The sequence below is a fragment of the Triticum aestivum genome, chromosome 2D (genome assembly GCF_018294505.1).
Source record: "Triticum aestivum cultivar Chinese Spring chromosome 2D, IWGSC CS RefSeq v2.1, whole genome shotgun sequence".
Lineage (NCBI taxonomy): Eukaryota > Viridiplantae > Streptophyta > Magnoliopsida > Poales > Poaceae > Triticum > Triticum aestivum.
The window spans coordinates 41,920,996-41,947,382 of NC_057799.1; the positions used below are offsets into that span (position 1 = coordinate 41,920,996).

General features: G+C 44.0%; 2 non-coding genes and 1 pseudogene across 2 annotated transcripts; all 3 read right to left on the reverse strand.

The window, feature by feature from the left end:
• Positions 1-2,626: 2,626 nt before the first annotated feature.
• Positions 2,627-3,814, reverse strand: LOC123048615 (ATP synthase subunit a-like; annotated as a pseudogene).
• A 2,795-nt stretch (positions 3,815-6,609) lies between these two features.
• Positions 6,610-6,682, reverse strand: TRNAF-GAA (transfer RNA phenylalanine (anticodon GAA)). Its single transcript has one exon. It is a non-coding gene; the product is annotated as a tRNA-Phe (tRNA).
• Positions 6,683-7,102: 420 nt separating this feature from the next.
• TRNAS-GGA (transfer RNA serine (anticodon GGA)) lies at positions 7,103-7,189 on the reverse strand. Its single transcript has one exon. It is a non-coding gene; the product is annotated as a tRNA-Ser (tRNA).
• Between the last annotated feature and the right edge of the window lie 19,198 nt (positions 7,190-26,387).

The window sequence follows — 26,387 nt, forward strand, 5'->3', positions numbered from 1 at the left end:
AATGCTCTCTGACACAGCATACCTGCTATCCAAAGACCCCACCTATAATGTCAAGATAGCTCTATCAACCAACGTTGTTTTATAGATCCAACCTTACCAGATGGTGTTTCTCTTATCTTCTCCTGAATGGGTTACTTAACCCTAGCTATACAGGTGGGGCACAAGAGACGGTACCAAGAGCTGGAGAAGCACCTGGCCCTGTACCTATGCTGATTGAGTTCGAGAGCACCGGTATTTATTGCATTAGGATAGGTCTTGCATTGCTAGAGCTTTTAGGAAGATGAGTAGCTCTTGAGTATGTTTCTGTTTCAGCCACTCCAAATGAGCGCGTTTCACCATGCTCCACCAACTGTTCCAAACTGGCATCCTTTCCTAAACTCAATGAACTAATTGAGAATTCTTCCCTACCTGGGTGTGCCCTTAATGAATTGATCCGTTGGCGGCTATAGCGAGATCTGGGTCAGAGTCTATCTCCTCATCCCTCCGGCGAGGTAGCAATGAGCTATCAAACGCCAATAGAGGACAGGTCCCGTTGTCCGTTTGTTTCAGCACCACAATCTTTGTTCATTCCTACAACATCTAAATCGGCACTTGGAGCGGTTCCAGATGCACTTTCAGGTGAAGTCACATCAGACATTTTTGAGGATGTTCTTGCACATGCTGGGGTATCAAAACCCGTGAAACCGGGGCTACTACCATTACAATCTGATCAAAAGGATGGCATTAGGTAGACAACAACCTCTCTTGAGCGCCGCCTTGATGGCTTTGAGAATGAAATTCGAGTAGATGTTGTTTCATCCCGCGAATGTCCAGAATCTTGTTAGGATTCGTCTATTCCAGGTCAGGAAAGAGCTTCTGTAAACTATCGTGATAAGCATAGCCTTCGCCCCGCAGAGTGCTATATCAATGGTTCACCAGGCTCAATTCATTAATGGCTTAGGGCCGGTCATCAGTAAGTCAATCACCATCGGGTGGAGGGGAAAGCCCTACGTCAAGGTCAATGGATTCACCTACCCTAGTCTCAGAACTTTCTAGACTTTCTTACCTGTGTTCTTCTCAACTAAGAGAAGGGCGTGCATCTACAGCAGTGGTATTATCTTCCTTTTTCTTTTTTGCATCATTTAATCCTGGTGTGTTGGTTAGTACCGAAGCCTCTTGGCTAGTACAGAGTTGTGGTTTGATATAGCTACTAGAGAACCTGGAGGCACTCTCTGAAAATAAGTATTCTTCATTTGACATGTGAATAGAGAACTCCTGGTATGCTCATTTCATTCCTCTTGGACCTAGATCTTCACTTTCAAAAGTGCAGAATTGATGTATCAAAGGCATTTCAAAGGAACAGAGGGTCCATCTTTGAAGTGAGAGACAATTGGTTTCAACTGTGTCGTAGGGGTTGTATTCTTAGACCTGCCAGGCGGGAGGAACCACCGTCCTGGGTATTGAGCATGTGAATCATGTTATTTTGTAGGAATAGAGATTCTCAGCCATCATATCGTGTTCACCCTTGGCCATGTCTCCTTCCGAGAATGAGTTGGGTTGGAGAGATCATTAGGTTACTGAGATCGAAGTAGTGAGGCTGCTTGAGTACCATCGAAACCCATTTGAAATTGCAATGACATATTGAAGTAGTAGGTCGTTCAGCACCCGATTAGTTATCTGGAAATAGTTCCTTAGCTCTTTTCTAGTTCGTTAATGACCGCAGCGGTTGAAATGGAATTGGATCCCGGCTTGTTAGTTAATAGAATCTAAATGAGATTGAATGGAAATGTTGGTAAACCGAGGGGTGCATTATACTTTTCAATAGATGTTGGGGTTCCTAAACCATAAGGATACTCTTTTCATATAACAAGGCCTGCCAATCGATCTCCTAGGCTATAATCCAAGGGATTGCTTAACATGCATCTCCTAGATGGAAGTGTGCGACAATAAACTTTGAGCTCCTGTAGTCTTTGATCCTTGATCTGAAGAGGTAGGCAGCTATGATAAAGAAGCCAAGGGATGAAGTGATTGTGGTTGGCATGCCACATTGAAACTAGATAGGTGGAATCTATTTTAGACGACCTTGCGAGTCATCCTAACATTGAAATGAAGCTATTCGAGCAGACAATGAATAAAGCTATGAATGGGGTAGCTTTACGAGGCATAATGCCGGTGTGCACTTTTCTATTCTCAAACTGTGGTTGATCCTCTCTAAATCAAAGGTCAACATTTCTTTGCAATGAACGTTTATTAGGTCTGGAAAACCTTGTTAGGTGCACTCGTAGGTGAGCTCAAAGCGAGGATTCATGTGTTCTTTCTTCTCAAGAAGACAGAATGATTGCTCGGTATGATATAGATTCTTAGCCAGGGGTTTGGTAGCTTCTTCCTCCTAGTTTGCAACGTAGAGCAGAAATTGTTGAAACGGCTCCCATTGTGTGTGGGAATTCTGACTTGTTCACCGGGAAGTGATCTAGCTCCTGAGATATATGACATTCTTTATCCTTCTATTTTCCTGGTCTTCTCGGCTGGAATCTACAATCTACACCCCTCTCCAAACACAAACGCAATATCTTGAGTACCCGGAACCATGTTCAGTGCTACAAAAGCACAGCTGTAGCCCCCTAGAATCTTTGGCTCCTCATTTTATTCAATTATGAAATGACTCATTTTGATGGAGATTTGTAGCATCATTCAAGTAAATACAAATTGAGATCGTGGAAACGTGAGCTTGTGATATAGCTACACCTAATTCCAGACCGGTTAGTGCTAGAACTATAAATAAGGGACCAAGATCTCCTATGAAATAGAAAATATTATTCAGAAATAGCATAGTCCAAGCAAACCCACTTAAAATCTTTACTAAACTATGACCGGCCATCATATTAGCAAATAAACGTATTCCTAAGCTTAATGCACGAAAACAATAAGAGATTAGCTCAAGGAGTACTAAGAAAGGTGCTAACGGCAGTGGGACTCCCGCAGGTAATAAGAAGCTAAAAAAATGAAGCCCATGTCTTTGAAATCCAATGATCGTAATGCCTATTAAAATGGAAAATGAAAGAGCCAAAGTAATGAGAAAATGACTTGTCACTGTGAAGCTAAAGGGTATCATACCCTGGGGATTACGAAATAACGAAAAAGTAAAAGTGACCGAGATGCGAGGGAAAAACTTTTGTTTCACATTTCAGGAAAGACAACATATTTGTTCGTTTACCAGGTTCAGCACGAAATCATAAATAAGCTCGACCAAGGATTGCCATGCATTTGGCACTGACTTTCCACCTCCCTTTTTCGTAACAACAAAAAATAGAAAAACGACCAAAACGACAGTGAGCAGCATATACAAGAATGCATTTGTAAATGTCAAATAAAAGTTGCCCACATGAAGATCAATTATTGGGTAAATGGCAAATTGATCCAATGGGGTATTATGGTAGGCACCAGGAAAATTCTGGATAAAATTATCCATACCACCACCCGCCCAAATTTCCTCTAATATGCCCTGCCAAGTTTCGCCATTTCGGTGGCGGGCTCCCAATACTGTTCTAGCTAAATTGACTGCTCCCTGTTCGGACTCATTTTGGCCCAAATACCTTTCTATTTGGAAAACTATTGTGACGCCGGCAATTCGCTCAGGCATTGGCGTTATATCCAAGTTTGGCGTTATATCAAAGTTCTGAGAGATATTGGTTGGGAATAAATCATGTAGATCGGGAAGACGGGAACACTTACTACGAATTGGTTGATTCATTGTAATAGCAACAAATAGCATATTTCTATCCTTCATATCCGTAGAAAGAAATCTCATCTCCAGGTAACTCCATCTTTTTCAGCTCTGCTCCCAAAAAGAGAAAGGAGACTGAGATAGGGGTTGTCCTTGGTTTTTCAGAGGAAAGCCTGATTTAGCATGTAACGTGAACATGAGCGAACACCCACACAATCTCGATTTGAAGAAAAAGTACCATACCATTGTCGTTTTTAGGGCGAAAAAGAATGGCTCATCTTTGTCAATTGATAACTGAGTGAGAGAAGACAATCACATTCTTAAAGCGGTCGGTTCGCCGGATTCACAACCTTCCCCTATTGGCCGGCTGCCTATGAAACACATAGGCTCCTATCGCATTTATCGATCGAGAATGGTCTCATCACATAAACACTTTCTATATGTTATTTCGAGATTCGAAGAAGCAAGCAAGTTTATAGGGCATATATTTGTTTTTTTGTAGGGCGAGCCAAGATCTTATCTTATTTGCAGGTCATATAAATGAAATGATTGGAAAAATCATACAGAATTTGGAGGTGTGTAGTGTCTTACGGGGCTGGCTCACAATACAACAATTATCGCTACTGATTCTAGATAGAATGTTGATACCGGTGGAAAAGCACTTCTTTCTATGTATAGGGTAGTGAACTAAAAAAAGTGTCCTTTCTCGATACATAACATTGTATAAGTCAACCCAAGTCCCTTCTTCATCTCCGGGAATCCGGTAAGGTACTTTTGGAACTCCAATGGGCATATTAGATTAATATTATTATATTTAAGTAAGAAACTACACTTTAATATATAAACATAAGAATGGAAGAGATAGAAAGAACCTGAGAAGAGCTTAGTTGGAACTCTTTACCGGGATCATAGGGGCTATGCTCCCCTCTCTGTCTCAGTCCCAGCCAATGGCATAGCAACACCTACTCTTCCTTCTGATGCAGCCTTCTTGGATCCATAATTTGGCTTCCTCGTTTATTGATTGCTTGCAATTGCCACAACACCATTGAGTGAGCGTCATAGAATCCTCAAGGCGTGAAGTAGAAGTTCTTCGAACCTTGATTGTGTGTGTTCGTGCCCACTCCAACAGAGCATTTGGCCCTGTGAGCTTTGACTATGAAAGCTACCTATGTCAATCATTATAGCCACTAGAGGGATTGGGACAGGTATATTCCTTCTCAGACAGTACTTTAAGACAAACACGGTTCACAAGGTGGATTTTCTATCTATTAGTAGACTACGGAGCTTCTTCGTCCCGACCTATCTATATGTGAAAAGCTCTCCACAAGAATCTTCGTAGTAGTAAGTCGTGGGTTACAAGTTGTCCCTTCCTCAAACCACCCCGCAATAGATATAGGGTTTACCAACCTTAGGCATGGACATAGACACCAGATCATTTTGATCAAGGACCCATTTTTGGAATAAAAAGGATAGAGACCAGACGTAGTCCAATTGGAAGGTCGTGCTTTAGAGAAAGACTTGTGTTCTATAGGAACAACTGCCTATGTTCACCCGGCAGCCCTGCCTGTCGCAGAACCGCTGTGAAGCGTCCATTCTATTCAATTAGAAATAGCGTCTATAACTAGTAGTAGACGGTTTCTTCGAGGTCTCACAGGTCCTGCTTAAGCGAAAAGGTAGTTATGGAAGTAGTCTTGCCCACTTTGCCTTACGCTCATAGAGATCTATAAGTATCCCTCTTGTCTAAGTAGGTAAGTACGCTCGGCCCAGTACTAAACTTTAGCATTAAATCCAGAGTCCTTTTCATCAATGTTCAGGAAGAAGAGAATCCCTAAGTGAGAATTGAATGCCATCCCATTTCCTAAAGAAAGAGATTTCCAATATACGTGAATCACGAAAGAACCAATGCTGTAACTTGCTTCATCCGGCATTATAAGTAATCAATGAGATTTTCTTCCTCGAGAACAAAAAGCTACACGAGGAGAGCCTTCTTTACTGATATGTTACTAAAAGGCCAGAGGTGATGGCCTCTGAATTGCAGGGTATGGAAAGTGGGTGTTAATCAACAACATTATCTACATTTGCGGAAACCACTACTTGAATATAGTGGAGGGTTTAGCCACCACTCAGACAGTAGTGAAAAATTAAACTAACTCTAGGCAAAAGTGCACGGAGGATCTTTGATTCCTCCTACCTTATGAGCCCTTGCGAAATGCCATTTTGAATGATGGACAAATCATGGGTCTCGGCGGTCTAGTCAGAGCATTTTGGAGCACCTGAGCGGGCAAAGTAGGTTGACCCATCCTGAGGGGGAGGGAACAAACGGGCAATTGAACACCATAGGGCACAAACGAATCGCCAGTAACGACCTGTATATATCAGGCAAGAGGTGCTACTCCGACCCAGAATCCTGCGTGATGGTTGGTCACCTTACCAATAATCTTCTTAATGTTGGAGAAAATGAGGATCGTTGACTTAAATTGGAATTGATACCTAGACTACTTGGTTCTAGCTTGCCACCCCAGAAGGTAACGTATACACAAGTATAGACTAGAGGTAACACTGTAGGGTACAGCCTTGGGTAGTCTTAGGGTTTTCCAAGATATGATATGATCGGGTTATTTATTAGAATTGGAAATAGCTAGATGAATAAGTAGGCTTTAAAATGACGAATAAAGTAGGCCTTCTAACTCAAAGTACTCCACATTAAGGAAAGACATGCAACATTGGTGATCAACGAATGGAATTTCCGCTATTCCGTTCCGGGAAAACACTGGTTTTTTCATGTTTTTCCTTCGTTGTTCTTTCCTATATTTTTTGTTGATGATTCTTCCCCTTAAAAAAGCTTTTCCCTATAAAAAAATATGTGGCCCTTTTCTTTCCCGAAAAGGCATTCATTGTTTGTTCTGTGCCAGGAACCAGATTTGAACTGGTGACACAAGGATTTTCAATCCTCTGCTCTACCAACTGAGTTATCCTGACTATTTATTGTGCATCATCCTAGTAGAGTACTTGTATCTATGTCAATTAAAGGGACTAAAAAGGAAAAATTATTCTCAAATTGGACTTAGTAAATATCAGGATAATGATATGGATTGTGAATGACTTACTTAATAATAGGGATTACTTGCCTATACTATAATATGTTCATTTGTATGAATGGGATAAGATCCAAAGAAGTCAATTCGGATCCGTTTGTGAAAGAGTAGAATAAGAAAGATAGTGAATCTTGTTTGAACCATTAATGAAAAATAGAGGTTGGTACAATAGTTAGGAAGTAAAATGGGCTTTTTATTGGGGATAGAGGGACTTGACTTGAACCCTCATGATTTAGAAAGTCGACAGATTTTCCTCTTACTAGAAATTTCATTGTGGTCGGTAACGTTGGTGAATTAACAGAAACGGAAAGAGAGGGATTCGAACCCTCGGTAAACAAAAGCCTACATAGCAGTTCCAATGCTATGCCTTGAACCACTCGGCCATCTCTCCTACATAATCTTATTATTGACCAGAAACTAAGTGAATAGCGAGTTTTTGTATCACTAAAGTACAGGTACAACCGATCACAGGTTCCATAGGGAGTTTGACTTCCTTTCCAATTTCATATTTCTCAACAACAACTTCTCTCATCCCCATGGATCTATTCCAAATTCTGGAACCGTCCCATGTTTCTATTTCGATTGTATGGCGTGGTGTATACACGTTATGCAAACAGAACGTATGGTTACTTTACTCTATTTTCTCATGGCTTGTTAAACCTTTCTTTTTTCTTTTTGGATCATAACCAAATAAAAACTTCTCGAGTTATCAGAATCCATAGTCAAATTCAATCCTTGGTTATTCAAGTTAGATGAAATAGTAATAGTTTGGCTCACATTGGTATACTACGAAATCCAATCTGATTCAAATATTGAATATCTCTCCTTGTCGGGACAAATTAAGCAAAATAAAATATCTATTATCGATTTTTTAGAATCGAATTAGTCTGTTTTTTTGCTATTTCGTACTGTATAATTCCTTTGTTTATGGGATCATTTTTCCCTGAGGGTTTCCAATCAATGGGGGCGTAGTATAGGTAGTTTGAGAGTGTAGGCTCCCCTAGCTTGAATTCTTTTTACCCATTCTTTGAGAGTGATAGGTTTTCTTTTTCCGTGCCATAATAGGAGAGCTCAGAAGAAAGACCTAATTATATAAAAACACGACCATTCAAGCTAAAGATCAGAGGATCTGTAATAGGACTCTCATAGACTTGCCGGGAAATATAGAAAATTTGGAATCGGCTTTTCTTTTGCGCTAAAAAAACTTCAGGCCTTTTCCCTTATTATATGGCATATCCATAATTTAATAACCTAGTGCCTGATCGATTGAAAGCAATATTTACTGTCAAATAGAGAGATGCTGATAGGAAAAAGGATGGTATTTACTTATTCTCAAGAATATATAGAAAGGGAAAAGCTTAATAGCCACTATTGATCCCTTGAATAGAGCACATGATTCGGGATTAGGTGCGATGTGAAGAGGTAGCCTAGCCTTTTATGAGAGTCAATTGGGAAGTGGAAAGGCAAAACCATTAGTTTAAGTTCCCGGCTTTAGTCCTCTGTGAAGTTCAGTCAATCATTTGAGTCAATTTTGAGTAAATAGTAAGACTTGGGATCGCACCATTCATAATGTTGCATCTCAATACTTGGCATCTTTTTCCCACTGCTGGCTCATAAATTCGCCTTGGTTTCACCGGAATTCGTTTATTTCGTTCATTAATTCATTTTGATAGCTACGCAGAGGTCTTTCCTTACCACTCCCGTGCTTAATACGAAAAGCGGTTCTTGTGTGAAAAGTGCCAACTAACTATCTCCTTATTTTCTGATTGTTCTTCTGATAGGAATATTCCCTTGATCAGCTAACCTAGCCCAAGCATAACAATTGTTCATTTCCCCTTGATGGTACGATTTACATATCTTCTACCTCTGCTACTTATGTTCAGGAAGGTTAGTTTAGGCACTCCATCCCTGAGGGCTGCATCAGCTTATCTTTCTAGAAATCCCAGCTATAAGCTAGATCGGTATAAATAGGGCATTAAGCAGCAATAACAGAGATAGCATCCATGAGTTTTTTAATCCATCCTTTAGCATCGCCTGACTCAGATAAGGTGTTTCCTTCCTTCGCAATACCCGGCCAGGGCAATGTAGCTATCCCAATAAGATATGAAAGTTGGGCCACACCTGAGCAAGGAACTTATACATAGAAGTAACAGTAAATGTGCAAGATTTGGACCACTGCCATTTCCTTAAACCATCAATCAACAAATTGAAATAGAGATATCGGTATCTTCCAATCTGCCACAAGGATCTAGTCGCCAGTATCTTTGCCTTCTTCCCAACTTATCCCAGCACTCCTTGTAAGCGTTGCTATCACTATTTCTCCCTCCGGTGGCCATGAGGCGTCTCAATCAATCGGTGTATCCGCCACAGGACACACCTCCTTCTCTCAACCATCCGAACAAGAAGATTTTCGCACTAACCCTCCTGCAGCTTTCTTTCCGACTGAAGTACTGCTTTTCTTTGCACTACTTTCGAACCGTATTAGGAACAAGAGCTTATGCGTTGCTTTCTTTTCCCAGTACCCGTCCCCAGGGGTCATTACTTGATGAAGAGTGCTTCCCCTTTGAGCACCTTCTCTTGGCCATCAATATAATTAATCCATCCTGCCTGTCTAGATATTGATGTTAATACACAGGTTGATTGTATGACTATGGCATAGTGAGTTCTGGCTCCTACCTGACATACTGAATACAGCATCGAAGCGGGTCTATCTTATTCCAATGTAACGATTCCATTGAATATTGTGATAGCATCCTTGATTTTAGCTAGCTATTCTCAGTGATATGCTTGCTCCTCTTGGATTTCATTCCATGATAAGTATGTATTGGAAGTTGGAATGCCTAAAGTATTGGTGCATTAGGGTCCTCTTAAGCCTTGTTTCCTTCTTGATCTTACCTTTCCGTTGCTATCACTCGCTCTAGCCTCTCCTGGCCAGAGCTCCCTCTATCAACAACACCCTCACGTGATTGATTCCCTGTATAAGTATGGCTCATATAAGGTATCCTGATCATAGTAATTGTATCATATCTCCTTCTCCTATTGATCTTACCATCCCTCGAGTCCAAGTCTCGGGATGGCGCTTATTAAGGTCCTGTTTCCCCTTGACAGGATCTTCCAGTTTTGGTATCCCTGAAGAGCATTTCCTAGTATGTATTTACTAACCTTAAACGATAGGAGCCGTATTTAGATAGATATCCTATAAATCTATTGATTTTCATTAGCTTATAAATTCCTTGTCTGAAATAACTCAGAAATTCATTGTGCTAAACTTGTATCTATGTAGTACTGTTTAATGTGGAAGAAGTGTTTTTGTTACTAACAACATAGAAACCATGATACCAGTGCATAAGCATGAAAAACTCACTTTGTGATCAGATTGATCAAGGTTGTAGTCATTCGAATTTACTACTTCGTTAAATGATGGCTGTTTAAAGGTGTCTACCATAGTTTGTTTGGACAATGTCCTTAGTAATCAGGTATGTGACCTTCTTATAACCCACGACATCGACATGATAGGTGCTAAATACATCCAGTGATGGTGGAGCTAAATCAGCAGGTTTTATATATGGATCCCAAGGTATATACTTATACCAGACAGTACAAAATAACCCTGCGTATACTATAAAAGCAAAATAACCGTACACATACGACTTAGAATTCTCATCAGAAAATGGTATTACTACTTCAACCAACTTGTTTATGATTTCACGTTTCAAAAGGGATTTCAAACCAAGACCGCTATGTGAGAATTGCTGAATAACGTCAAAAGTATCCCTTAAGTAAATATTATCGATAAAAAAACCTAGCGAATCATTTATTTCTTTAAACTTATCAAATATATACATTTATATTATCGCCAACCTACCTGAGCGTAGAACAAATATTTTATATATACATATTCCATAACTAGAGTTCCATAATTGTGAAACATGGTATATGGTCATACGCTAACTCCTATTTGAAAGTCATGTGGCTCTCTAACAAACATGGAAAACAAACCTATCCTCGGCATCCAACTGTTATAAAAGAATGGAAGCACAATTTTTGTTGGACCTATAGACCCTATTATTTTGGCAATAAAACCATTTAGACCTCTTTGATCTAAATTGGTAAATGTTTTTCGATTTTTCACAAATCTATCAATAGGTGAATTCAAGTAGGAAGTCCAACCACTGTTGGAACTATCTCCACCATTTGAACTACCACCACCCCATATAAAATAGTGGATTATACCATGATCATCGTGCTTAGGTGCACTAGTTTTCACATTTGGATTTGTTCCATCATTAGTGGAACTAGAACCATCATTAGGGTTAGGGGAAGTAGAAGTAGATGCATCATTACTGCCACTAGATGCATCATTGTTGATAGGTTCTTTAGCTCCTTCCTCATCCGTTATATCTTTTTTCTTGGATTTCTTATTACTGTGGAGTTTTTTATCATCATCTTTTTCCCCGTCTCTATTGTATAACGAATTAAGTATCTTCTTAATGGTTTGAAATAATTTCTTCATGATAACAGTATTTTCTATTACTCTCTTATTGGTGGATTTCCTCCGCTTAATTTTGAAATTTACCCAGCCTTTTGAGTACTAGGATCTCCCCCTTATCCTAGTAGATCGATAACCAGACCATATCCTTAGGCAGCTCGGATGTATCTATCTTTTCGTTCAGATCACATCATCTCGAGCGCGGAATCTTATTAGTGGATCAGAAGACTAGGGTGACCCGTAGATCTTCATATGTTGATTTGCAGAGCAGGGCCGGAATGCGGGGATTGCATTCTTTGAAAAGTATCATATCTTCTTTCCCTAGGGATAAAGCAGAAACCAGAAACGAGTGGAGGTTCAATCTCTCACCCAAAGCAATTGGGGCTGGTGGAATCTTCCCCTATAGACTCCAAAAAATCATCGTGTACCTTTCCCCTATAGACTCCGAAAAAGCAGCGTGTACCTTTCCCTAAATCCTTCTCACGTGCATGCTATTCTCATGTTCCGTGATGAGAAAAGACTTGTTTCTTGTTTTCTTTGAGGTAATTGTGACACCCAAGTTTTTATTTGGATTTTTCAAAAGATTTTATTTGACTTGAAGGGAGTGATTTAAAATTTTTCTTCAAGAGAACTCCCCCTCCCAAATATTTTTCTTTATGGCAAAAGTTTCTTTGGATTCACCCAAGATCTGCCTTTGGCCTTGGGAGTTCTTGCCCTTCATTTGAACTCAAGACAAAATGTTTTTCATTTGGGAGTATGACTTCTGAAAATCTTTTTGAATTTGCACTATGGCTTTTGGAAAGTCCTTTGCCACTTTCAACTATTCCTCCTTGCCATGGCATTAGTGCAAATCCTCTCCCCTAACCCTTCCCTCACCTTTGGATCATGTTCTACACCTAATCCAGCAGGTTGAACCTCTCCATGTGATTAGTTCCATTCAAATTCTACTCAAACAAATTTCTGTCTTCTATCCTACTACTTGGAGATTTACAAAGGAACTCCACTTTCTGTTTTGATTTTTGCCACCAAACCTTTTTCCCCTCCTAGTCCTTTGAACCCTCAACCTAGAACCATGAAGATCCACTGGTCTCTAGTTCAAAATTTTCAAACTACACATGCTGCAAGTTTGGACCAGATTTGCCAAATTTGGTGAAATTAATTCAAAACTCTCTCCAAAAATTCCAAGTAAAATCATGCAGCCTCTGGGTGCATTGAGTGGTCATCTCACCAAGTTACAGCTCCAGAAAAATTTATCTCATTGCAAAAACCTTCTGTCGAACACCTGCAGTGCATGGTCATGTCAAGTTTCAGAAAGTTCAGAGAATCAGTTCAGTGGCTACTGTCGTTTTCTTCAGAGATGGACGTCGATCTCGCCAGTGCCACCGCATCGCCTTGCTCCTCGTCCCCGCCCTCTTGTTCCTACACCGCACGAACGCCTGGCGCCTTGCGGGCGTCGGCGACGAGCAGCAGAAGGTGCGCCGCCCCATGACCGACGCCGGCGGCGGCTTTGCGGACGCCAGCGGGAGACACGGCGCCGACGACTCCACCCAGCGCCGCCCAAACCACCGGAGCCCGCCGCGTGGCCTTCCACTCCCCCAAATGCGCTGCCACTCTCGTCGTGAACCGCAGGGCGCGGAGCGCGCTCTCTGCCGCCGTTGAGCCCGTGCGGTCACCTCACCGTGGACAGACGCCATTACGCCGAGACCAGTCCCGTTTAGCTGTGGAACAACTCCAGTAATCTCCACTGATGCTGCCTGGCCGCTCAAACCACCTGCCAATCCACTGCTCCGCCGTAATCGCTCGCCGAAGATTCTCCGTTCACGGCCACCCCGTCGATCTGCCTATAAATAGAGGCCCCGAGCTTCAACTCGAGCACCCACCAGCCCTGTAGTTCCCCTAGAGCAAGCCTAGCCACTAGTAGAGCCCCGAGGAGGTCTCCTTCCTCGACTCCGGCCGCCGCGACCCGCCACGGGATCCAGCCCGATTCGCCCCCGTGTGTGCTCCTCCGCCTCCATTCTCTTGCCAGTAGCTTCACCTTGCATCCCTCGTTCTGACCCGCGCCTCAATTCGTAGTTTGCAGCCCTCCACCGGAGTTCCCCATCCTCACCCGAACCGCCGTCCACCGGAGAAAGTGTCGCCGTCGACGTGGTGCTCCCCGTTGGACGAGTCCACCACCCACCGACGCGGAAGAGGACGCTGAAGCTCTTGGTACCCTCTGTTTCGCCTAACTCGCCGTGGTTCGACGCCGGCATCCACCGCCGTCTTCGGGCGCCGGCGAGCCTTTTCAAACCTGACATGCGGACCCCGCGTGTCAGCCTCTGTTTTATTTTCCCCGAACCGTTTTCTGTTTTCTCAGTTAAAACCCTGGAACTTTTCTGTTTCATTACAGAAAGGTCCCTGGACAGAAACCTTTATAACTTTTTAATAAAAAGTTATTTTTGAGTGATTCTTTTTCTGACATTCTTAAAATTTTGTCTAGTTTTATTATGGGATTTATTTGAAAAATATTTGGCAAAGTTTCTATGCATGTGTTGGTTTTCACGTTAGGACCCGTTTCGTGATTGCCGTAGGTTCCGGGAGAGGTGACGGAGCCGCGAACTTCGCCGAGCTAGACTCCGACTTCTCCGAACCAGGCAAGCATGTTTTGAACATTTGATATGACAGATGTTTTGCATGTTTGCGTGAAAGTTGGTGCGTGGCATATGAGTGTCGGTAAATACCTCGTTGCTTGTAAGGCAACTACCCGGTTGTTCCAAAGTTGCGATGATCTCTGATGAGAGATGGCCTAATCATGTGGTGACATGAAGGGCAGCAAGGTGGTACTGTTGTAGCATGCCAGCCTTGCGTCATCCGACTTTCTCCGATGTTAACGTGGTTGGAGCCACATTATCGTTCTTCCTTCTTTTTGCATGTTCCAAAGTCGTGATGATCTCTGATGAGAGATGGCAAAATCATGTGGTGACATGAAGGGCAGCAAGGTGGTACTGTTGTAGCATGCCAGCCTTGCGTCATCCGACTTTCTCCGACGTTAATGTGGTTGGAGCCGCATTACCGTTCATTCCCCTTTTCCGTGCTACCACATGTCTCATTGCCAGGGATACGGTTTAGTAAGTTGGTAACCTCTTTCCGTGTACACACCAAACAGAGAGGCCGGGATGATGGTACCTTGGCCCAGGATTAAAGCCAGTCATCCGGTCAGGGGGCATGGGTGTTTCCGGTTGGGACCGAGAGGGGGGGCACCCCCTTATAGCGCGCGTATAGAAATTTGATCCCATGCTACGCGAGGTTGTAGCCTCCCCGTCTCAAGGTTTTTCTTGAACGATGCTTAGGGTGATCCCTGGCTTCGGATGGTTAAATTGGGTGTGTACTGGTTAGACGTGTTTCTTCCAAAACACCGTAGACGGAACTAGTCCCCGTGACTACTGAAATCCGTTGGCTGTGGTTAAGTACAAACTCTGCAGAGTCAATTCTTTCCGAATCATCGTATCCATGATCAAGTAATGAAAGCATTATATCCATATCTATCCGCGTGGAAAACCTGTTCCCGGTGAGCAAGCTCAAGTGGTAATTCAGATGTATTGTTATTCCTGTGGATGGACTAACTTTATTTTTGTTTCATGCTCATGGTGAATTATGTTCCCAATCTGTTGCATTATTGAGCTGTGTTATAAGCCCTTTATGTGACGTCGCGCAGACGTCCGACTGTGGCGTGTTCTTGTTTCTTACTTTAAATATAAGCCCTTTATGTGATGTTGCCCAGACGTCCGACTGTGGCATGCGCCGTCCTTATTTTCTGTTATAAGCCCTTTATGTGGTGTCGCCTCGACGCCCGACTGTGGCATTATTATTCCGCATTTTCCGCTCGAGGAGTCTTTCAGACACTCGTTTGGCACCAGTATTATTATTCCGCATTTTCCGCTCGAGGAGTCTTTCAGACACTCGTTTGGCACCAGTATTATTATTCCGCATTTTCCGCTCGAGGAGTCTTTCAGACACTCGCTTGGCACCAGTATTACTATTCTGCAGTTTCCGCTCGAGGCGTCATTCAGACCCTCGCTTGGTACCCAGCATTTGCTACCTCTATGTCTGAATCGTACTGGTTAACTTATTCATGTACTTCATGTTCGCATTTGTTATATCTTATGTCCGAACTGTCTTGCGAGTACTTTCATAGTACTCACCTGGCTTGTTGATTTGGCCAGATGTTGACGAAGGCGATCTCTTGGATGAAGAGTTTGATAGCGCGTCCGATGCCTAGAGGAGTCCCAGTCAGTCCTGCGCGATCCCGGATTTTGGTCACTTGTTTTGTTTACGCTTCCGCCACCCGCAATAAGTCTTCTCAAGCCTCACTCCGACGCTCGAAGAGCTGTAGTCTTCTGGAATCATATCACTCGCTTCGCGGTGATATCTCCACCACCGTTATTATCGTGAGTTAGTAGTTTGCCACCCTACCCGTCATATTGTTTATCGGCGGGCATGTAATAGATTGTTGGGCAGTCTCTGCTCAACCTTGTATTATATTTAGTACTCCTGGTATTTTCTTCTGTGACCAAGATATTGTCTATCAGTGAGAAGAAATTCTTCCTCGCTGGTCCGTAAAAGGGATTGGTTTCTCAATAATTATTTTATTGAAAAATCGGTCGTGACAGTAATAAACGAGCTGTATCCCGCTTTGCCTATCTTGATGTGGAATCTATCGTTGAGCACCCATGAATGCAGGTAGAAGGTGTTTTTTCTTAACTCTTTCCAGGCCTCAGCTTGATTGGACTTTGTCAGCTCTTGTTGTTCAACTTCCTCTCTCCTCTCTCATGTTGTCTCTCCATAGACGGCGCTAAAAAGTAAACAGACTTAAAGCAAAGTAGGTTCGATCCTTGTGTTCTATTATATGTAGAAGAAGAAAGAGCCGGGGATGGTCTTGGCACCCATGGGTTAATGGTGAAAGCGCTCAAGGAAATAGGGAATGGAATATTCAAATCGATCAGAAGTGCTATGCTTTATGTAATCAGGCTAAAGGCTATCATCTCGCGAGTAGGCCGAGCTAGGATAAGAATTCCAATCAAAAAAGAAGTATGAATTGGGCCCAAAATCACTACTTTACTACCTATGTCGCGTGTTGCGCCACGTAGTATGATAGACATTTTGCGGGAAAATAGCAGGCTTTGCCCCAACTTGGACCCAGGGAAACCAAAGAAGAGCTAGTTTCGGCCTATTTAGTTAGCGGTGGATGAGCTGATTTCTTTTCACTCTTGTTTCAGAGATATAAAACAAAAGTAAAGTGTAGAACGCAATGTTCGAGCTCCAGGCTTTTACTATTCTTCTGATTGACTTCTCTTCTCTGCTCCTAGCTCCGAATGCCAGTATGTAGAGAAGTGATGGAAAGGGTTGTGCTCTTTCATTTGAGAAACTTCCAACCAAAATAGGAATGTTAGAACAGAATATTTAGATACAGGTCCCTTATGAATACTGTACTGAGTAAGATTCATTAAAGAAATGCTTCTCCGAAGCAATAAGTTTGTGGCACAAGCATAGTCTTCTGCTAACCTAGCCTTTCCCATCTTTCTATTAAAACAAATGTAGCTAACGTGAACTAAAAGCAAGCTCTTGTTCGAGGAAGTAGAAATTGTTAGTTGTTGCTAGCTTGAATTGAGTTGTTCCCGTTGGTGCTGGGGTTTCCAAGGGAGTTGTAGCGAGATGCTGCTAATGCACCTATTTCTGATGTCTGGACGATGCAGCGGAAATGAAAAGAAAAAGATATGATGCTTAGACCGTTCAGACAGGGATGATGGATTTCTAGATATATGGTTTATTTGAATGTCTGGCCAAATGCTTACTTTCGTTATGCTTGTCCTGCAAAGCTGGATCTATGGTTCGGTTGCTTTGAATGTCTGTTCCGCCTCTGACCCAGCCCTTACCTCTTTCTTGACTCGTTTTTTTGCAGGGGCATCGAATTCTTTTACAAAAGAAACGACAGTTTCAAAAGGAATGGCACCAAAAGGTGTCAGATGATGATTGAACTGAACTATCTGAATCTGAAACCACCGACCCGACTCGTGCTTTTTTCTTCCTGTGAGGCATCGAATTCTTTGGCAAGTCTCTTCTTGCTAGTGTTGTACGCACTTTATTCCTTCGCCCGACATGCTTTCGTGATAAAAGAATCATAGCAACATAGCGTGAGGTTCCATAGGTTGATGAGCCTGATCAGTCCTATAAGCTATTTACTACAACCGTCTTAGATGGCCCCAGGTATCCTCTTCGACTTGATCTTTCCTTTGCTTCGATCGCCAACTTGCACTTCCTTATTCCACTATTGCGATATCTTTGTCCTGGACAAAGACCAGGAGCTGGTTCAAGTGAAAGAATAGCTTATGGGGCTAGAGTCAAAGGAGCTTTCATACACATAGAAATCATAATAGAAAGAGCAGGCCTGCGAGCAGCGAGTGCCCTTTGTAAGTTGCGAGCCTGCCTTACCGCCCACCTCCTTTCTTTTTTGAATTAGAAAGAAGGGGATGAATTAGAAAGAAAGAGATCAGGTTATTTATGATCGGAGAAAAGAAAGGGGCGTGGTTGATGTGTCACTGGGGAACCCGTAGGAAGGGGAGACGACCGGCCTCATTCACATCTGAAATCGCCAACATGAACACAAACGAAATCGTCTGAATTTCGTATAGAAAGAAAAATAAGGAAACAAGTAAAAAAGCGTGGTCCCCGGGGGATAGGTACTTCGTCCGGCGTGGTATCATTGCTGAGCGATCGCTCGCTATCTGGAAATGGAGTGTTAGTTTCGAATAGAGATTGTGTGGGTGTGAAGTGTACTGAAGATCGAGGTTTTTCTTCTTACTAACTTTGTAAAAGAGGCTAAAAAAACCATAAATGACCAACGAAACTTCGAGTGAGTAGGATAAGGAGGAGTAGTCGGAGGATCTGAGAAGGGAATTAGAGAAAAAAGAGCAGTAGCTCAGTAATAACACCTAGGCTTTTGAATTAACTCTGCGATTTGGAAGACGGAGGAAATGAAAGTAGAAGAAGTTATCGAAACTCGGAACCACATGTTCAATCTTTTTTTAGCGGTTTCCCCAGAGATCTTTATCATTAACACAACCTTCATTTTGCTCAATCATGGAGTTGTATTTAGTACCTCTAAGAAAGATGATTATCCACCGTTAGTTAGTAATGTGGGTTGGCTTGGATTACTTAGTGTTGCGCGCCTAGGAGGGCAGCGCACTTGGGATGCGGAGGACCTATTATCGCCCAGCTCCCTAAGCTAATGCGGCCGGACCGCAGGGAACCTTAGCATGGGGGGACGTCCTAATCCTTTTGCCGCCGCAAGGCCAGCTAATCGTATGCAGCAGGAGCAAGGGAACTCCCGTGGTTCAGGAAGGCACATGAGTCCGAACTCTATTATGAATGTGCGACCGACACTACACTACGTAGGTACCTGTGCATGCAGGTGAGGCATCGGTCGGTCCTAGAAACGGCGGCAGCTAGCGAGGAGTTAACGACCGGACGTGCTGCAACCTAGGGATCACCAGGCAGCTCTTTCGCTCTATAGGGATATCGCGGGGGGCATAGCACAATTCTTCTTGGAGGAGGGTTTTTGTTTGCCCAGGTGACTGATCCTGCCATAATATACTCACGCCAATTCTATTGCACCGGCAACCGAAGTCGAACATACATACGACGATCTTCATGCGTGAAGGGACGGGAGGAAAGAAAGGGCGGTAGATGATAATGTGAAAGGGCGCCATGTCTGGCTTGATAGTAAAGCCAAAGAATGACGCCCCAAGACAAGATACAACTGTTGGGAAGGGGACATGATCAATAGAACCTGGCTGGATCCGGGCTGGGATAGTGGCGCCCATTCCTAACTAGTTCTGAAAAGGTTCGCTCATGCTGGAGGTACTAACCACTTAGTGATCGGTCCGCTAGTTCATGCAAATCCGAAGAAGTTATCACGGATGAGCCACATGCAAGGAAACTTGCACGTGTGGTTCTGGCCGAGCTTTCCTTCGGTATCTAATAACCTTGCTTCTGCTCGCTGCTGGCGCACCTCTCCTAACTATTACCCATTTATTCTGGAATAATTTTTTTAGGAGGGACAATTTTACATATTTCTGCCAAATCCTTCTATTATTAAGTATGGCTGGTACCATTTCGATGTGTTTCGATTTTTTCGAAAAAGAGAGGTTTGATGCTTCTGAATTCATTGTATTAATTCCACTTCCTACTCGCAGTATGCTCTTAATGATCCCGGCTCATGATTTAATTGCCATGTATTTAGCTATTGAGCCTCAAAGTTTATGTTTTTATGTGATCGCGGCATCAAAAAGAAAGTCTGAATTTTCCACGAAAGCCGACTCAAAATATTTGATCTTAGGTGCATTTCCCTATGGAATATTATTGTTCGGGTGCGACCGGACTACTACCGATCAATTTTTTGGAACTTATTTATAGACTTGCAGAGACCCTCTACGTAGTTGTAATTCTAGGGCAATCGATCCACTTTCCCCATAGCCCTAAGGATGTGTCTCGATCTCCTACGCGCGAAAGATAAGATACGGGAGACGGGGTCCTATGGTATGGGTCTTCGACCCTTGGTCTAATTCCACGATGGAGAGTCGGCATGGCATAAAGTGAAGATTGGGGGGAATAGAGCGAAATCCCCGTCTGGAGTATTCCGAAGGTGCAACCTAGGCAACGAAAAAGGGGCCCGATACTTCAACTAAAGGAGCGACATGTTGGTTCACCAAACCCCAACCTAGTGTCACACGTTCTCCAGGTCGGAAGGGATCCAGTGCCCGACTACCGACTCCTCCCGGAATTGCGTTATCGGAGCCGAGCCAGGAATAGCCGTTAGTGGACACCTACCACTTTTCACCGGCTAGAGAGACCCTCTTTAATACATTAAGAAAATATGTTCACAGGGGCCAAAAAGACTCGGTCATAGGAACTTAGACCACCTACGCGTTGGTAAACGAGAACCACATTGACCGGATCTACCGAGCGAAGCAGGCCGCCCCGTCAAAAGAATTAACACGCCAAAAGGGCCACCAGCTTTCCCTCAAAAAGGGGAGATCCGCTGCTTACTGCTCACGGAAACATCCGACCTTATGGTCAACTCGTCCACCTATCTTTCTGATCTCATTCGTTTTTCGGCTGCATAAAAAGTCATGAGATTAGAAAAGAAATGTGAGAATGTAGTTACAGATGTAAAAAAGTCAATATCTCGTTCTCTTGGTCCATAAATGGGGCGTCCTATCCGATGGATGAATGAGGAGCCTAGTAGTGAAATGATAGGATTCTGCTTTTCGGTTAAACCAAAACACAAGTCGGCGATTCAAGCCAAGAGTGCGGGCACCTTAAGAGCGGTCAAATCTAGAAGCTATATCATGACTGCTGGAACGAAAGACACGATGAGTATTTTCGTACCACCTTCCAATCTTCTTAGTCAATTGTGTATGTCGGTGTCAAAACCGGCGTATCTCGGGTAGGGGGTCCCGAACTGTGCGTCTAAGGTCGATGGTAACAGGAGACAGGGGACACGATGTTTACCCAGGTTCAGGCCCTCTCGATGGAGGTAATACCCTACTTCCTGCTTGATTGATCTTGATGAATATGAGTATTACAAGAGTTGATCTACCACGAGATCGTAATGGCTAAACCCTAGAAGCCTAGCCTATATGACTATGGTCATGAGTATCCGGTCCTATAGACCTAACCCTCCGGTTTATATAGACACCGGAGGGATCTAAGGTTACACAAAGTCGGTTACAGAGAAGGGAATCTTCATATTTTATCACCAAGCTTGCCTTCCATGCCAAGGAGAGTCCCATCCGGACACGGGTGCGGTCTTCGGCCTTTGTGTCTTCACAGCCCATCAGTCCGGCCCATGATAACAGGCCGGACGCCCAAGGACCCCTTAGTCCAGGACTCCCTCAGTAGCCCCTGAACCTGGCTTCAATGACGAGGAGTCCGGCGCGCAGATTGTATTCGGCATTGCAAGGCGGGTTCCCCTTTCTGAACTCCAAGATAGTTTTCAGACGCAATGACTGTATCCGGACCTGTAACACACACCACACACAACCGTCTGGCAACAAGTTGTGTCGACGAATCTCTGGATATGGTGATTCATGAAACCCATGGTATGATGTGTAAACACAGTCCCCCCTCGCGAATGGAAGTTGCATAGCACGGTAATCATCACCGGTGATATGATCGATGATTGGTTGGATGATCGGATAATTGAGCCCGAGGAACAAGGAGTGGTTGCCGAGGCTGTAAACCCGCCTCCAGTTGAATACGCCTTGCCCAACAGAGCTGGGATCTTTCTCGAACACGAAGCAGCCATAGCCATCAATGTCACGAACGCCCCACGCATTGTACTGCATGTGGTTTGATGTAATGGTTTGGTCAATTTGGTACATGCGAATGAGCATCAAATGACCGCCGTCAGCTGAACGAGCGATAAACCACCACCCATCGGCTGGTATGATTCCAGATCCTGGAATCATGAAGGCCAGCGCATTTGCGTCTGCTGCAACAATTCAAATTGGAGACCAAAAGGACAAAAATAAACAATCATGTTCAGAGTATGTGTGGAATTAAGATTATTATAACAGTGACACATATCATAGACAGAGAATTGCAATGCTATGGTCATAATCATACCCCAAGTTAAAAAAATAAGCCAATGGCTTTCATATTCTAGCAATATGTCATGGTTCAAACATCATGTAACAATGAGAGGAAAACAGCTATGACAGAGCCTACTCATATTCTACCATAGCACTTACTACTACTGTTCTCATATCAACTCTAAGCAATAACATGTGTTGTTATAAAAATCTTGTAAACGAGAGTAACATATAGCAATCATGATGTTATGCTCATAATATGTATTTTAACAATCATTAGATGCCAATTGTTCTCATATCAACTCTAACAATAACATGTGTGGTCATAAAAATCTAGCAAATGAGAGGAACATATAGCAATGATGTGGTTATAGACATACTATGTATTCTAAATTTGTAACAATGAACAGGCAGTCGTATTCATAAGGTAAAGATGAGATGAGATAGAACAATTACACGATGATAGATTCCACCAGTATAGGCAGCCAATCTGTGCGTTGACCGCGTAAACGATGCCATCGTGCACTATAGCATCAGACAGAAATGTTGCCTCAACAAGATTGACGATGAGCCATAACCATGTATGGCGACCGGATTCCAGATAGACTAATCCCATGTTGAACAAGGCAATGAGCTTGTAATCCATGTAGTCTTCTGATGGTGTGCGCACTTCGCAGATTACAACTTTCAGCAAACAGAGGTCGAGCCAAAAGCTTCACGTGTCTCGTGCGTAGTAGGCAGGAGTGTCCGGCGGGCCGCGAGGCTCGATGGCGGCGGTATCCGACGATGGAAGGGTGATCTCTCGCTGGGTGTAGATATCCACAAGACGCCACGGACTACTGGATTGGTGGATGAGGACGATCCAGTTGGCCTTCATGCCCGCCCAGTAGTGGTCGCGCATGAAGGACAGGTGAATGGGTAGTGGTAGCATGTCGAGGGGCACCACGGCAACCTCCGTAGGATCGTCAAGTCGGTGTTTGGGCCACCTGCGAGGATCGGGCATCAGCAAGCAGGGTGTCTTGAAAAGAGCCGGCCGGTTGCAGACGAGTAGACGGTACAAAGACACCGAGCATGCGGCCAGACGGACGGTGCTAAGTAGGTCCATATGATTACAGATCTGCTCCAAGAGAACATCGGGGAGGGAATTCCAATCGCGGCTCTGCGTGTCAGTCGGTTTTGCCGTTGGGGTTTTCGGTGCCTGCGAGCCAGCAGGGAAGTGGATTCGGGCGGGCGAGCGAAGAAGCTTCTCCTCGTGTGGCCGAGCAGTGAGCGGGGAGATATGGTATGCGCGAGCTACCAAGGAAGATGGCGCGGGCGGGCGAGCAGTGAGCGGGGGTAAATGGTGTGCAGCCGACGATGGAGAAGAGAGGAGGAAGAAGAGTGGAAGAAGGGGAAGAAAGTGCATTAAATCTCAATTCTACTAGTACAACTACCAGGATATACCGTCCTTCGGAGTGTAAATAGTTACACCGATGACATGTGGGTCTACCACAAGAGGGCCCATATGTCAGTTAATGGAGGACAGAGGTACGTAGGCGTATTTGCGGAAGCGTGCTCTACTGCCAAACATGATGGCAGTACTGGGTAAGGCTGATTTAGTAACACCAACACGCTGGTTCAGCTTATTAATTACGTGTCCCATCTGTTGCAGCGTGTATTGTCACTTCACTGCGAAGACTAGTTGAATAGTTCTCTCTGACCGAGATGGGGAATAATGGATCGCGAAGACTTCCTTTCTACAGTATCCCTATGCCTCTACGCTCACTTCACTCATTTTTCTTCGTACCTAGTCACTTGTTGAAATCTGTAGGAAGACAAATCCTCCATATTTGGGAACAGAGGGAGGCTTTTACTCCGTATTTGGGAACCGAGGGAGTATCAGCATATGGAGGGAACAGAGGAAGCTTGAAATATGAACATGTCAATGGGAGGGAGTAAGTCCCATGCATGCATGCATGCATGCATGCAACACTCACACGTACACATGGACGCACGCAACACTCACGCACCCATGCGGCACACAGCACACGACGCGACACACACGCTCACGCTCAAGTGCTCAACCTACTCCCTAAGTCCGTGAAAGACTGTACATTTAGAGATTTGCACATTGACCAGGGCATAATTAACGCCCAAAAGTAGCAGACTTATGTGTGCATGCGACCATTGAGAGAAGAAGATTAAATGAAGGCCGTTGCATGCTGTAATTAAGGATAGACATGTAGCCTATACCTAGAGCACAAGTTGGTGCATTAGTCAATCAATATCGATTTAGATTAAAGGCTAAATGCATTGGAAGTGTAGATGTACATCATGTACTACACTCTTTGTTTTATAGCCGATGTACACTCTTTGTTGGAAGACCGAGGGAGTACACGTGCATGCACTCACATACACAGCTAGGGCGGTTCGCGCGCAAGGGTTGGACTCGTGTCGCGCCTGCGTAAAGTTTTGTTTAACCGATTTCTTTGCTCTGCCAACTGACAGGAGGGACCCAGAAACCAGATGACAATTTAACCAGTCAACAAAGTGCCACGTCGACTATATGGCCGGTTAGTAGGGTGCAATACGGTGCTCTACGATGAGCTAGTGATCGTATAATCACCATAAAACTATATATAGTGACCGTAAAGAGCGTATTGTTACATACGTTGACCGCCAGTGTATTTCTCTCGTTTCAAATTAAGCCATATTAGTCGGAAATGATGCAGTATGGACTACTAGTACTAGTACTGCTTTGATATGTCCCGTCAACTCGCCGAACGAGGAGAATCTTGCTTACTACGCGTCTCCCTCGCCCACGCGCATGGTGGTTCGCAGGACGAGGAGAGGGTTTTGACTACAGGGCCCTCTCCCTCTCCCTCGCCCTCGCCCTCACCCTCGCGGTGGACGTGCAGCAGTTCAATCAATGTCAGATTGCCAGAAGCATATTGTACTGTAGTATCATCATTCTTGGACCTTCTGAAGAGGCGAAGAGCCGAGTGCAAGGTTCACACAAGTACGAACTGTTGAACCTCCCGAAGAGGCAAAGAGCCAAGCGCAAGGTTTTATAGGAGTTGTCATCCTAGTAGGAGTGTACTACAACTATAGCGAACGATGCTACTGTATGATGCCGCCACGTCACGTATATCCAAAGCCGTGCCACCTTTTTTTCTCAAAGAGCGTGTTGGAGCCCGTGCAACAACCACACAAGTTGCACGTACACATAACACATTTACTAGTAATAAATTCTAAAGGACAATAGCGAGTATGCCACACAAGTTCATCTCCAATTCATGTGATAAATTTGTGCACGACTAGTGTACATATATTCACAGCGCTATCGTTCACAATTACCGTACTCCACTTACACGTTATAGATGGGCTACATGTCCTCCTCCAGGTTCCAATCCCAGGTGTTCTTCATGGATGGCACGATCCATAGCGGCGGGCAATGGGAATCATTGTTGCAGCTTTCTAGTCCGGTTCCACACGATGGAGACTCATCCAAGCTGAAGCGGCATAAATCAGGGATAGCGTGTCCCAGCATGTCGTTCATCCGGCGGTGCGCACTGAAGACACAACCATGCTTCATGAACGGCAGGCCTTCCGTGTCGTGCACGGAAGGTGGCATCCGCTTCACAATGGGGTAGCTGTCCCCGATGAAAAGCGAGTACTCTCCAAGAGTGTTCCTCGGCACCCACGTAGCATCACGGGGGTCGAACTCGGCGTCGTTCATCTGGTACACGAGGCATCTCAGATCTGGACACATGGTGACATACATAGTCAAGGTCCATGCATAATAATGTTGTGCTCAAATATGGCGGTCAGTAATACTATGCAGCAAATAGTACTACTCCGGTATAGAGGAAGTAAAATAACCGGCTTATTATATATAGCCACTCTTGGCAACATGGATGAGATAGTAAGACATGGAAAAACAAAAATGGTGGCAGCTAGTGGGTTCAAGTCTTCAAGGGCCTAGCTAGCTATACGCGTCCTCCAAGGTAAAAAGTAGCCCTACTAATACTACTAAGTATACTACTAGTACAACAATGAAAGAGAAGGCGAGAGGGTTAAAAAATGGAATACCTGGTTAGATGGTGACGGTCCGATCGTGGTAGATTGTGTGACCATGTTGCACATCAGTGGTACCATGGGTAACGACTGCTAAGATAGTTGATCCCAATATGCCAAAGTCAGCTACAAGGTTCCAGGTTAGACCGAATCACGGATGCAAATGCACATCCAGGATCGGCGATCTTATTTTGATCGGGGGATGACTGGTCCCTGCAAAATAATGGAGTACCGTTAGGGATGCAAATGATGGTTTGTGCATTCCGTTTGTAATCTCCCATACCGTAGGATGGCAACCAGATGAAACAAGTCCCCTGGCTTGTCACCGCGAAGATGCGGCCTAGATGGTGCACGGCGTCTTCGAACGTGTAGGGGTACAAATCTGCCGCCGCCAACATGCGCCAGCCTCTGCC